The 14,888-nt window shown below is 46.4% G+C and overlaps 1 long non-coding RNA gene across 1 annotated transcript in view; it reads right to left on the reverse strand.

Moving 5' to 3' along the window:
• The window catches only part of LOC129067451 (uncharacterized), a 135,153-nt gene extending 121,444 nt beyond the window's left edge, over positions 1–13,709 (reverse strand). The window contains exon 1 of the long non-coding RNA XR_008528762.1: positions 13,654–13,709. This is a non-coding gene — a long non-coding RNA (uncharacterized LOC129067451). The remainder of the gene's footprint in view (positions 1–13,653) is intronic.
• Positions 13,710–14,888: the final 1,179 nt, after the last annotated feature.

Consider the following 14,888-nt stretch of genomic DNA (forward strand, 5'->3'; position numbering starts at 1 on the left):
AGGAGGGAGAAAAGAGAGGGAGAGAAACGTCGATAGGTCCCCTCTTGCACACACCCCAACTGGAGACCAAACTTGCAACCAAGGCATGTGCCCCGACAGGGAATCAAACCTGTGATCCTCCAGTTTGCTCTCCAAGCCACACCAGCCAGGGCTAATGTGTCTTGTTTAGAAGGTAATCCATGCAACACAAGAATTACCATTTTTGAGAAACAATGACATGAGGGCCAATGAAGTGAGGTAGGTACTCTCAAATGCTTGTAGTGCGAATACAAATTCATTTTTCAACTTTGTGAGGAACAACTAGGAAATGTTATCAAGAGCCTTAAAAATGCCTCCTCTCTTTAACATAGGAATTCTCCTTTCCAGGAATTTATCTTAAGAAAATAATCTGAGATATGATCATGGTTTTATGTACCTGAATGTTCATCAAAGCATTATTTATAATAGTCAAAAATGATAAGGTAAATTTCTAATAATAGAGACTAAATTAATTATGGGATCCAGTACCTGGTACACAGTTGGTGCTCCACAAATACTTATTAAACATAGAATCTGTTTGAGAGGATGTTAAACAACTATTTAAGAAATACAGTTCCTAAGGGACATTTAATGAGAACTATATTAAAGCACATTCAAAATAATCGTAATAAGATTTTAAAGCATAATATCATAGCAAATGTTTACTGAGGACTTACTACCTGCGAGGGGCTCCCCAAATGTTTTACTAGCATCATCTCATTTCATCCCACCCAGCACTACAGGTCAGTGTTAGGGTTTCCAGTGAGTGAAGGCTCCTGCATTCAAATCCTGGCAAACTGGCTTCAGACTACACTGCCTAGAAAAAATTCTGGAAGGAATTTATTAAAATGTTAACAGGAAATAAAGACTATTTTTATTTTCTTCCTTATACCTGTCAACATTTTCCAAATTCTCTATAATTACCATGTACTGTTTGTAGTCTCTCTCCCCTAAAGAAAGTTTTATGAACTACCCTTACTTACCACATACACAATTTCAGTGGGAAAAAAAGTCTTAGCGCTAATGAAGCTTTGAATCACATCTCTTCCAGGCCTTAAGAGCAGGAGACAAGACTTAAGTCTAAGCCATGACATGCTGACCAGGGAGAGGGGATGGGACTAGAGCCTGCTCAACAGACTTTGGAGTCCGTGACTTCCGTTCCACAAACCCAGGTCACCATCTGGCTTACAAAGTGCTGATTTTTAGGTATATTCTGCCATTAATCTTCCCAATGACCTATCCAAGGAGATGTGACCACTTCAGGAAAGGGAGGTTTAGGGAGGCGAGGAGACTGCCCCAAGGCCACGCAGGGCACTCCAGCTCTGGTCAGATGCCTGCCCACCGTGCAGCCCCGCCACCAACCGTTCCCCCAAATCCTGCGGAACAACTGGGGCGGAGCTGAGAGCACGCACAAGCCCGAGCACTTCTGGAAATGAACAATGGTGACTGTATGACCTGCACATACATCCTGCCCAAAACGCAAACACAGCACCAGGACCCAGCCCTTACAGAACTTCGCCCCTTCAGAAAACAATGAGGCAGAAGAGTAAAGTTCTAGTAAAGCTTATAGTTCTCAAAGCATTTTGTGTCTTTTAAATCTTTTCCCTCTCAAAATAAAGTTTTTCAGCCAGTAAAGAAAGCAAAGGAACTGAGGATAAGGAAGAAGGGGCTCTGAGAATTTGCTGCCCAGAAATATGCCCAGAGGGTCAGTATGGTCTTCTTGAACCATATCATATGAGTCATATTTCTGAACAAAACTCAGGCCATGCTGACTGGCAAGGCTAAACGGGAGGCAGGATAAGAAGAGAAAAGCACCTGCTTTTTACAGTCACCCAGCTCCAGTTTCTGGGTTTAAATCCCTGCTCTGCAATTTACTAGCCATGAGACCTTGAGTAAACCTCTTCATCCTCATCTGTATTATGGGGATAATAACGCCTTATTCATGGACTTGCTTTCAAGATTAAATGAGGTAAAATACAGAGGTGGGCAACAGTAAATTTAGAGTTGTGAGTACGCAAAACAGAGTTTATTTTTGTATTATTATTAATTAACTATTGCATTATTTATTATTATTAGCCTACCCCTGTATGTAAAATGATGGCACATCTCTGTACTTAGTAGGTAGCTGTTATATTTTGAAATGTATTTTACCCTCAAACGTGCATGATGTGAGGTCACCATGGCCAGAGCACATTGCCTCACCTTCCTAAAGCAAATAACCCTCTTATGCCTCTCTAAATTTTGCCATCCTGGTTCCTTCTTAACTATCTCAGAGTCTAGATTGATCACATTACTTCCCAGACTCCTCTTCAAAATTCTACAAGATTCTTAACTTTAAGCCCCCCAAAGTGCCCTCAGAGAAGAACCTGACACAGGCTGACCAAGACAAAAGGCTGAAACCCCAGCCTCCGCTCAGATTCACTCAGATTCCATCTTAAGGGTCAGAAATGGTACGGCCTAGAGTAAGGCGTCCCCTGAAGGGAAACAAGCAGGTAAGCAAAGAGAGGGAGGGACAGAGCAGGGCAAGAGGTGGCACTCCAACAAAGAGTGGAAAGGGACAGTGACAGGGCACTGGCCCGGGGCCTCAAAGACCAAAGGGGTCGAGGGACCCAGAAGACGTGAAAGAGAGTTCTTTCCACAGTTGCCTTTAGAAACCACAAACAGCATCCAAAATGGAGAGAAATGGAAGGAGGTCCTGACTTGGCAAGATGGTGATGCTACTCTTTCAACATCACTGCCACAGCCTAAGTGTCCAGACTCTTAGCCCTCTTGCCCCTGCGTTTCTTGCACTTTCCTAACTGATCTTTTCATCTACAAGCTCAGCCACTCCGGCCCGTCCTCCACACCCTTAGGAGTAATCTTCCCAATATATAAGTCTGACTTGACCCCATCCCCCCACACACCCCTCCTCACTAAAACCCTGTGGTGACTCCCACTGCCTACAGACCAACCTCCGAAACGCAGCACCGGGTCCTCCCTGCGCAATCCCTGCTCACCTCTCCAGCCCCATCACCTGTAACTGCCACTGAGCACTTCCAATGGGCCAAGCGCCACCTGGGTACTACGGACTCAACGATAAACAGGCCACGGCACAGGGATGAACAAGACCTTACTTAGACTCTTAAGAAGCTAGAAGGAAGACAGGGGAGACAGACACAGAGAGGGATTGTTGCAATGCAGGTGGACAGTGGGAAGGAAGCCCAGGCCGGGGTGTTTAGGACAAGCCTGTGGAGGAAGTGGAAGTAAGCCAGGTGAGGGGTAGAGGAGGAAACCTAGGAGCAAAGTTTGTGAACAGCACTAGCTAACAGAACTGTCTGCACAAATGGAAATGTTTTATATGCTTTATAATATGGCAGTCACTAGCCACATGTGGCTACTGAGCACTTGACATGTGGCTACTGAGCACTTGACATGTGGCTAGTGCAACTGCGGAGCTTAACTGTCCATGTTATTTAATTTCTAATTAATTTATATTTAAATAACCATGCCTAGCTAATGGCTACCGTATTGGACAGCACAGTTCTAGAGCATCAAACCAAAGGTAATAGGAAATGACGTTAGATAGGTAAGCCTTGAAGTGATGTTTCAGTCAGGCCAGAGTGCATGTGGCTTCCTATACTCACCATGCTACCTGCTGTGCCCTCCCCAGCCTACCTGGCAAGCCTCCACTGAACCCACACAAGGCCAGCCGTGTTCCACCTCTCTACAAAGACTTTCCTGGCGGCTCTCCGCAGTCTCTCGCCCTTTATTGCTTCTGAAATGTTGTCTTTTTCTAGGCAGGCATCACTATGTATCATATTTACATGTTCTCATAACCATCTTCCATTAGACTCTGAGCTCTGTCTCTTATTTGTCCTGGTAATTCCAGCCACTGGTACAATCTTGGCACATGGGAGGCACTCGATAAAAGCCTGATGAATAACTTGTCGGCAAAGTCAGAGCAGCCTGGTAGAGATGGGGGCGGGGCCGTCACCTCTTCTACCAAAGGTGCAAGTCCCTAATCTTGACCTTCCTTAGAATGAAAGCTCGGGATGAGCCCTCATGAACATCCTGAGCACTCTACCCGTAACTGTCCACAGCAGGCCTTGCGGTGGCTGTTTTGCCCAGGTTCCTAGAATCTAGAGGTCTGAGCAGGGGAAGCGACCAGCCAGGTCTTAAAGGTAGCACAGGCCACCAATCTTTAGAGGTAGTCCTGGGGCTGGAGACCAGCTCCGCACCTCGGCACCTGCGTGTTCTGTGGCTGGGTGCTGAAATGCCCTGAGCCCCGGTTTTCTCAAGTGAAAAGTGGGCATCACATCTGCCTCTTACAACCGTTGGGAGGCTGACTGACGGACACATCTGCACAAGGCCCGGCACACAGTAAGCACTCTGTGAACAGTAGTAAGAGATTTGGAACCCTCATTTGGATACCCCCACAGCATATGTAAATTCCTGAGCCCCTAAAAATGGTGCAGTCTGGATGCAGGGCATATAATCCAATCTCTGACTCACCCTGTGTTGCCAAAATTCTTCTCAAGTTCCCAGGAGAAATTTTATTTTATTTCCTTCTAACTTTAAAAATTAAACAGACCTTCCAGCATTTGGAGGTGGCAGGGCTGAGGAAGGAGCCCATGAAATCCAACAAGCAGCTATGAAAAGGCTACAAACTGATGGGAGAAAGAAAGGAGAAGGCAGCTGGAGGGGGTAAGCAGGGGGGGATGGAGACAATCCCCTGAGTTTCTGCTATTATTGAATACCCCAACTCTCAAAGCAGCTAGGCAGCCTCCTCCTCCACGTGGGCTAAGCTCCGTTAATGAGAAAGCAGTGCTCTGCCTACATTACCACAATAATGATTTCCCCCTTGCATTTGTACATGCCCTCCGCTTTATCATAGCAGAAGTAGACATATATTTTCAATAAATCCCTTCTCCCCTTCCTCCTCCCCATCGCAGCTCTCCCAGTAAAAGCTGTTCTCCCCGCGCCCTCCCCCAACGCAATTCCCAACCCTGGAGCACAATGAGTTCCACTAATCAAAACAGAAAGAAAAAGAAAAATGGAAAAATCACAGCTGCTGAAAAACAGCATTCGCTACAAGTCAAAGCCCTCCACATTTTTTCTGCACGCAGCATTTACTTCTTCAAGGACAGAGCACCCCTCCCCTATCAGAAATCTTATGTAGAGTTGCTCAAAGGGGAGGGAGGAGGGGGTGGGTGAAGAAATCTAATATTCACTCTCTTTCCTATTTTGACTAAGCCAGCACAGACAGAAATATAGATAAGGTCTTGAATAACTGATTTAACAAAATGTCACTTATTAAAAGGGATGGGGGATGGGGCTGCATTTGCATTTGAGAGCTCAGTTAAACCAACCCAGCTAAAGGCAGTGAGGCCAAGAAAGCAAGAAGGAAGGAAACATTTCTCTAGTCTGGTCTCCTTCAGCGGCTGCAGGAACCGACTCTGGCGGCAGAGAGGCCTGGATTTCTCCTCCAGCAAGAACCCGTAGATAGACACCCAAAGGCAAAACAAAACCGAACAAACAAACAAACAAAAGCAGCTAATTCTTAAATAAGTAAGCATTTACACTGTACTAATGCCAGGCTCTGTGCTGGGGCCTGGGGGTACAAAAATGAATGACCCAGTTCTGCTCTCCCCAGGGCAGTCTAGAAGGGGTGGAAGACACGCCCAGTGATAAGTTCGACAGCAGCACCAAGGGCTGCCGGAGCCCCGCTGCACCCCCTCCAGTCCACCCCACAGCCCTAACCCACAGCCAGGCACAGAGCACCCTCAAGGACTTCAGGAATGAGTGTCAGCTCGGGGAAACTGAATTCCATACTGGTTTCTAAAGAAGCTCAGACTCTTCAAAAGGAAAGAGGCCCCTAAATGCCCTACCTACTGTAGCTCCCCATGAAAACCCCTTGGCTAGCATGTGTTCACCCAACTAACAAAGGAAAGTGAACAAGTCCCAGTACTTGATAATCAGCCTCAATTACTGGTATCCTTCAGTTAAATTTTAAAGGAGCTTGGTATCTCCCATTGTGATGAAAACAGAAGGAATTAAAACTCCCTGGCATCAAATCCATCTTTTTTTCCCCCCTCTTCCTTTTAAAAATCTTTCAAAGAGGTTAGGTTGGAGGCAATTTCTCAATGATGAGGAGAGGCCCTCAGAGCAGCCTTTGTTATGGCAAAGACCCCTGAGGCCCTCAAGAAGCTTTCCAGGGCAGCAAAATGCCCAGGCCCAGTTACGTCCAAAGCCGGAGTCTGGAGACTAAAGACCACACTATCTAAAAATGACCACGGATTGTCCTGGTTCCTCCACTGAGGGGCCCCACAGAGGGACTGGGCTGAGAGTAGGAGGCTGATGGAGAGTAGCCACGCAATTTGTTAAAGTCAAGTTTTGGCTTTAATTATGAGTCAGGCTTAAAGCTGTATGCTCCAGAATGAGCCAGACGACTCAAGTTTTTAAAAATGTAATGTCCAAAACATGCTTAAATCATCTGAGTATTTCCAGCTAAGGTCACTGGACTTATAAGTCTGAATTCCCAGATGAACGTCTCAGTTTCCATGATCTTTTGCATCTATTCTGTCACATTCTTATTTAATACTGTATAGCAGTATCTATTTGAGAGTGTGACAAAATTTGCAGACCATTCAAATTCTGGCATTAAACATGCTCTTTGAATGCTGGCTGGTCACGTGACTCCAGGTTAATAACTTATTTGTATTTTTTCAGTTTTACTTCTTGAGCCTCACTTTCCCCAGCTGTAAAAATGAGAATACCTACCTCCTATGGTTGTTGCAAGACAGATAAAATAGGACAGCCAAAGAGGCCATGGACCAATAAAATGCTAGGTAAACACTAGTTATTTCAATGACGGCATCCATTTCCTCCCTCTCTGATTTTTCGTTGATTATTTTCCCCTCTCTATGAAACCGGGTTGATATCGGTTCCACTGATCTCTCAAAACCGACGACTTGTATTTATTACACAAATACAAGAAGCTTCATTATCCACAGGTGTGCAAAATCTGACTAACCGCTGAATCTAGGCGAGGGGTACGAGAGGGTTCATTATACCATTCTGCCTGCTTTTGTGTATGTTTAAAGATTTTTCATGATAAAAATTAATGCAGAAAGAAAGAAAAAGAGCCTCACTCTACTAAGCAGATGCCAGGGGTCCAATTAGTGAAAATCATGTGATATTTTTTAAAACTGGAAATGACTTCCCAGCATACGCAGTAAAACTAAAGGCTGTTTTTAAGTAGACGCAATTCTACACAAGTCTTCGTTTGCAAAACACACTGCGAATGCAAATGAAGACCGCTGAGACGAAGTGGGGGTGGGGGGGCACCACAGAGTGTTTCTTGGGTAGGTTCAAGGTCCTCCTGCACCCAGTTCACAAATCAAGTTAGTCTGGCCCTTTGAGTGGACAGTTCTCAAATCCTAAATATGGAATCAGAGTTTGAAACTCTACTGACTAGCCTTTCACAGTCAGCATTCTGACGCCTGCCTTCCAACAGAAAGATCAGTTTCCCTAAAGGGATCACAGAGGACTTGGAAACCCCAAAGGGAAAGTGGCTTCAAGGAGGAAACATCAGTGGGAGTGGATACGGTGAACGGTTTTTAGTAGAAGGTTTGGGAAATTAAGGAAAGTGTTTCATTGGTTGTCAGGTTTTTGTATCTGAAAATAAGATCTGGCTGAAGATCAATTCACCTCGCTGTTGCCTCTTACAGTTTACATAGCACTTTCCGTACATTATCTGATTCCATCCTCACAAGTCTAAGAGGAGAGGCGACAGATGCTATCACCCTCTTTTTGCAGATGTGGAGACAGGCTCAGAGGCTGACTTGTCCAGACCCAAAGATGGAGCTGAACCCCAACCCAGGTTTTCTGACTCTCTCCTCACCCGCCCACTTTCCATGCAAACCCCATGGTCAGCCACAGAGGCTGGTAGTCTACAGCATATTTTTGTGAAAGGCAGCCTTAAAGGAGGCACACCTTTGCCTTTTTTTGCAGGGGGGGGGATCTTTTTGTTCAAAACATATGACACAGTGCCCACCAACTTTTGAACAAGGCTGAAAATCACAGATGTCTTTTTCTAATCATAGTTTTCAAATAAATCTAATGGAAGGCCCAAATCACTTTAACTGAAGACTCTTTTTCCAAAGCAAAAGAATCTGCTCTTTCCTCTGTACTGCTCAGTAATGCAGTCAAATGTTCAAAAAAATGCAGTACAATTTTCTGATGCAGTCTTAACCCTTGCAGTCTCCCGCTGGAGTCAAATCCTGAGCCCAAAGTGCTTTCCAAGGAGGCTGCGGCCTCAGCCTGGAGAGGCAGAGCACCTCAGAACCCAGGCACGGCTCCCACACCTTCTCCTTACCTGCACCTGCACTCTGGGCACAAGGAAGAAGTGTCCCTCCTCCAGGAAAGGCCAGATCGTTCCCCACGGACCACAAGGGCTCCTGCTCAGGTGACCCAACCCACTGCTCTTGTCAACCATTCCCTCTCCACTGATCTTTCACATCAGCACACAAATATACCACCAGCACCCCAAAAACCCTTCCCTTTACCACATGTCCTTCCAGCTCCTGTTCCATTCCTCTGCCCTCTTTTCTCAGTCAGGCTTTGCCCAAAAGTTGTCTACACATGCTACTACCAGTTCCTTACCTCCTATTCCCCTTCCGACGCCCGCCAATCTTGCTCCTACCCAATCCACTGCTCCACTGAAACTGTTTTTTCCAAAGTTGCCAGTGGCTTCCATTTTGCCAAATCCATTGGTGATTTTTCTGGCCTTATCACACGCACCCACATACACATTGCCTTCTCCCTCCAGGCTCCTTAGTACATGTTCTCTAGTCTCCTGGATTAAAATACCGCCCCTGGGCTGACGATGCCCACATTTCATCTCTTGCCCACCAGCCCTCTGGCACTGGATGCTGGATGCTGTATCGGACTGCTTGCTTAACATCTCCACGTTGAGTCGAACAGGCACCTCAAATTCAAAGGAGCCCAAACTGAAACAGCGTGACTGTGATTCTGCTCCCTTTGCTCTCCTGCTTCCCTATCTCAGCAGAGTACCACCCATCTACCCAGCTGCCCAAGACAGAAACCTGTTATCCTAGAGTCCTCCTCCCTACCTCCCAACAAATCCATCACCAAGCCCCACCCATTCTACCTCAAATGTTCATTGCACACCCAAGTGCTTCTCTCCACTGACCTCCTGTCACCTCCTCGCCTGGCCAGCTCCAACCGCCACGTTACTGTGCTCCCCAGTCCCACACCTGCCCCTCTCCCCCAATGCATTCGTTAGGGGCTGTCACTTCCCACAGCCAAGTTTCAATGGTTTCCCACTACACTGCAAACGAAACCCGAATCTTTTCAAGGCCCCCAGAGCCCTGCATGATCAATCATTTCCTGTGCCCTCTCTACCTCCCTGTTGTCCACCTTTGCCTCTTTTCAGTTGCCCCCAAAGCCAAAGTACTTCCACCAAGGCTCTCGCTGCCTGGTGCCCTCTGTTCCCCCCTACCCCCAATGCCCAGAGAGGCTTTTCTAGGCTGCTTTAGCTAAGTAAGTCCAGGTCACCGCTCCCTGAGGTTTCATCAGAGCATTTATCACAGTTTGCAACACATATTTCTTGACATGTCAACCTGCCTCTGCACTGTTAACTAGGGTTGGGGTGGGGGATTCACAGAGGGAGATGATTATGTCTGCTTGAATTATCAACATATTCCCAGAGCCTAACCTCAGTGCCTAGCCAACAGTGGGTGCCCAACAAGTAGCGGCTAAATGTATAAATGAATAAACCAGAGCCAGTCATGGCATGAAAATAACTGTTACCATCTATGAGCCTAGAGTTATCGTTGCCATTTAGGCACACAAGTTCTTTCTCCCCCTTCCTATCAAAAAAAAAAAAAAGTGTTAATATCGCCGAACCAAAAGCCCAATAGCTCAGCATGCCCCACCCATTCTCAGCTTGTCTTCCATGAGGAAAAAGCAAAACTCATCCATTTCTTCAGTAAACCCAAATTAACCAGTAAACCCTATAAGCAGATGCCGAGAGAACTTGAAAATTCTTACAAAATATCACAAGGCTTTTTGTTGTATATTTTATTTAACCCAGGGGGAAAAAAAAAGATTACAAGAGCCCTGCAATCAAACTCATGTTATCAAGCCTACATTATTCCTCAAAATGCCGCAGTACCCTTGTTGCAAAGCATGCCAGGAACAAGATCCAGCTGCTCCTGTCACCCTCTCCCCACAAAAGAAAGCAACCTTTTCATTTCCCCTTTATTTTATTGGTTCGCCTTAAACATGCAAATTCAGATATATTACTACTAATCAATCCACAAGATTCCAGCAGATTCTACCCCTCTCTCCTCCCTAAATTACATAGTTTTATGAAGTCAGAAATAAAACGAGGGGAATTCAACTGCTCTTAGAGCAGGACAATCAGCACAAATTTGAACTGCCTGGGGTCTGAGCCACTTGTCTGGATCCTTACTTTACATGTCAATGTTCAAAGTCAATACAAGCATCAAGAGTTTTTCCCCAAAAATGCCCACAGTGAAATATGATATATCCCAGAGGCGACAGTAATACAATATCATTACCATTAACCCAATGGCAAATAGACAAGCAAATTCCAATTACCCACATGTGAATTTTTTCACAGAAAATGAGTAAAGCCACACTAGGCTTTCTGGTACTGCTCAATTAACCTTAGACTTGACCAAGCATAATCAGACAGGTGAACCAGCTGGCTGCAGGGGAAACTTCCAAGATGAACTGAAATTATTTTTGGTGACCGGGATTATGTGCCACTCTCTATTAGCACATATAATTGGGTTTCAACCATGCACTTTCTTTTTCCAAGACAGTGGCAGGCTTTCATAAGTATTTCCTTGCGATGATGGTCAAGATTACCCGGTCACTCAAAAGTCTTTTTTGGAATGCCAAGGTACAAATCCACTCTCTCCGTGAGAAGACAAAAACAGAAGTTAATCAACTTGCCCAAGTCCATGAAGCAATTTGGCCGTTGGCCCAGGAAGACACGGTCAAGACCTCTGGAGACCTCTCTCCGCAAGACCAAGTCACAGAATTTCAGACATGGATGGAACTCATGGATCAAACCGTGCTTTTTTTAATTAAAAAAAAAAAAATCCAAAACCCAGAAATACTAGAAACTGGTACCCTCCCACACCTCAGTGACATTTTCCCCCTGCTTTAACCATCAGATCACCTCAAAGGCTCTGTCACTTTACAAATACTATAATCTTGAGCCAACTACTGAGTGCAAAACAATGTTAACACTTGCTGATTAATCGGCTTTACGGAGAATCCTTATAACTTCCCCAAAAAAACAATGCTTTTGATTACTGTGACCAACTCAGCCATCACAGGATGATGAAAAGAATATTATAAATAAGCTTTGTTTTTGTAACCACACATTTTATTATATAAGCAGCAGTCCCCTCATTTATAACTAATGCTCCTACCTCAACAAAAACCACAGGCCCAAGCAGGTTAAAGGAAGCAAAACTGAGTACTTTCCACACAGTTCATAGAACAACTGTTTTCACAGCAAGCTCACATAAATGCTATGTGATATTAACACATGCCTGCTATGTGGAAGCCTGCTTACCAAGCTGTGAAAAGACTCATGTTTACTATGGAACCTGTAAAATTAATCTTCTCATGCCCATAAAGCAGAAGGGAAATGCTCTTTTTCGAGATGTCAAGCTGGCTTCTCAACAAATCTTTGGCAAAAATGGACATGCCTAAAAGGGCGGGGCCCACAGAGGTGTGTCACTCCCGGTATCAATTCCTATAAATCAAATCCTGACAATCGCCACAATATTTTTAAAAGAATGAATTATGATTCATGGGCCTTCAAACCTTTATTACCACAAGAACATCCCAGAAGAAGAGAAAAAAAAGCTGCTGACTTGATTAATGGCCAACGCAAGACAATAAAATAAATCTCATAAATACAAGGGAAAAAAAACCTGAATGACTGCCCTTGGCTTCGAGGGTAAGCATGTCAATAATTCCAGTACCCTAGGATAAACATACATAAAGATTCTGTTTATCTTCCCAGCATATTCAACAACCAGGCACAGATTTTAAGCAGGAAAAAATAATAGCTAATTTGTTTAACCAATGCCTAGTTAGGAACATTTGATAAGTCGCAATAATATTTAATTCCCAACTAACTCAACTCTCAAGCTGCCAAATACCAAATTCTCAATCTGGAAATCTGATGACAGGAAGGAAAGAAAGAAAGCACTGTCCATCAGTAATATGTAGAGAAATATTTTTAAACCCATTTTTTCCCCTACTAGAATTGAGCCTGGCTACAGGACTGCAGAAAGCTTAATCAACTTAAGTTAACCACACTGCCTAGTGTTTACTCCCTGCCCCTACTAAAACATGTCTAGGTTTAAACCTTGGTTGCTAAAATTATCCTGGCAAAGTTAAAACTCTCAGCATAATCCAGGTACCTCACAGCCAAAACTTACAACCCATCTGCAGAAACCAGCAGGCTGAGGACCAGGAAAACAGGCAGGGAGAAGCAAAGACTGCTGGTTAACTAGTTAACCGCTGAGTACTTCTGCTTGTAATCCTTCCAGCGGGCACAAAACCACATCATCCGTGACCAGACTGCTTTCTCGAAACAGCTAATGATGCAGAAGGTTGGTACCAACTGGGACAACTGAAAACTCCTTTCTTAAAGCTCTGCTCCAAGGCCTGCTAAGAAAGTGCACCCAGTCGGCTTTCGGAAGGCATTTTTTGAAAGAACTCTTCAGCCACCCGTGGATCGTCATTCCTAAGCATCACTTCCATGCACCTCACAAGACAGCCCAGGCCATGTTAGCAACTGACTTCAACACTTAACGTTCACTTGCCAAAGCCGCGTCTAGTTTGGGAAGAGTTTTCCACAAAGCTGGCTCTAGCAGGCCAGTTGAAAGCACACGAAGGAACCAGGAGTCATTTTCTTTTAACCTAAGGATGGCAGCGCACATGCTCCAGCCCAGTGCTGACCAGAGGCTGCCCGCCAGGTGCTCTTGGCCTCAGCCAGTGAATGGGTGGTTTTGTGTTGTTTTCTAATATCTATTTCTTCAGACCGCCAGCAGCAACTTCCCAATCTTCCAAACTGAAGTTGGGACTGGAGGGGAAGGTTTACCCCCTCACATTTTCTCCCATCTGGGTGGCCACTTTTAACTTCTTGGAGGGTACCCAGCCCCCAAAGAGCCCACAGGCGCATATACAGACACATAAGCATCATGTCAAAAACCCCAAAAGGCACATCCCTAGGGTCCTGCGGTTTCTTGGCTGGAAGAATGAAGGCTTTATAACATCGCAACCTTCAAGTGCAAACCCCACCACCACCCTTTAAGCGGGGTCTGCCAATTTTAGCGCCCATCGCACCCCCTCCCCCTTTGCTGGGAAGCCGTGGAGCTCAGAGAGGGAAGAGAGAAGAAGGGAAGCAGAGAGAAGGCCCTAGTTATATACTGAAAATAAAGAAGTGGGGGAATATTTTTCCTTCTCGATTCCCCCCCCCACTTTGTCCCTTCCCCTCCCCCCACCCCGCATCTTCTCACGAAGCATCCCCCAACTAATTTTCTTTTTAAAATGAAACTTAATAAGGTTCTTGCCTACCTTGGCTGTTTCTGCAACAAGTGCATGGACAATCCGACAAGACCAGTCTCCGCTTGGGGGGTGAGATGAGGGGCAAGCAGAGCTGATGGAGTAATTTCAATATTAATTTATATCAGAGCCGCCTCCTCGAAGCGCTACTCACTTACAGTACTGCCATCAGCCTGTAAACAAATATCGCTCCGCCAGGAAACATACTCCCCAGATGCAAGCCCCTCTCCCCAGCAGGGGACCTGGCCCTTCGCCCCCCACCCCACCCCCACCCAACAGCGTGCTCCCCCAACCCCAGTAGGAAGCTCCGGGTTCCCAAAGCACCAACCCACCACCTCCGCCACCACCCTAGCAAGAAACTTACTTGGTCCGTCTAGCCTCCACCCTCCCTTCAGGAAATCTACTCTCCATATGCATTCAGCCTCCCCGCAGGAAATCTGCTCCCCCCTCCCCCCTTCTATATACATGCACCCCTCCCTCTCCTCCTCCCCACGCGCCCTCCCCGGTCAGAAACTTACTAGCGAGCAAGCGTGCAGGCTCTCCCGATCCTGGAAACTTACTCCCAGATATAGCGCCCGCCAGCCCCCTTCCCGGCCCTGCTACCCTTCCTGCCCTCCGCCACAAGCAACTCCAAACTCTCCGCATCCAACCACTCTCCCTCCCCGGTGGAAATTGCAGCGCGGGGCCGCGCGCGTGCATCCACCCTCCCCTTCAGGAAACTTACTCCCCATCTGCATGCACCGCCTCTCAGCCATCGCTTAGAGGGAAGGGGGTGTGCTAAGAAGACAGAAATACATATGTATCTCTCGCCCCTCCCCCGGCCGCAGCCCACTCGGGGCCGAGCCGCGGTAACCTGGCCTTACCTTTTCCATTGCTCCCCATCCTCGCCCCTCCCTTAACCCTCCTTATCCGCTCCCCGACGCCCCCCCCCCTTTTTCACCCTTTACCCACCCCTAGCAACCGTTCCCAAGCTCCTCTCGGCCTTTTTTTTTTTTTAATCCAGGATGCAAATTCCTCCCCTGTCAGCAAATCGACTGTCAAATAATTTTCTTGCTAAAAGAGAAAGGCAGAGTGGGTGGGGGGGGGGAGCAGAAGCAAAAAGAGGGGAGGGCGGGGGGAGGGAAAGAGGGGGACAGAGGAGGGGAGAGATATCCCTCCGCAGAGCTCGGTCTGGCGGCGGGCGGGGAAGCAGGAAGTAAGGTGTCCAGCGCCTCGGCCGGCGGGTGCTACGCCGCGGCCCCCGCCCG

The sequence above is a fragment of the Pteronotus mesoamericanus genome, unplaced genomic scaffold (assembly GCF_021234165.1).
Source record: "Pteronotus mesoamericanus isolate MK-2021 breed Mesoamerican mustached bat unplaced genomic scaffold, CSHL_Meso_final contig_20, whole genome shotgun sequence".
Lineage (NCBI taxonomy): Eukaryota > Metazoa > Chordata > Mammalia > Chiroptera > Mormoopidae > Pteronotus > Pteronotus mesoamericanus.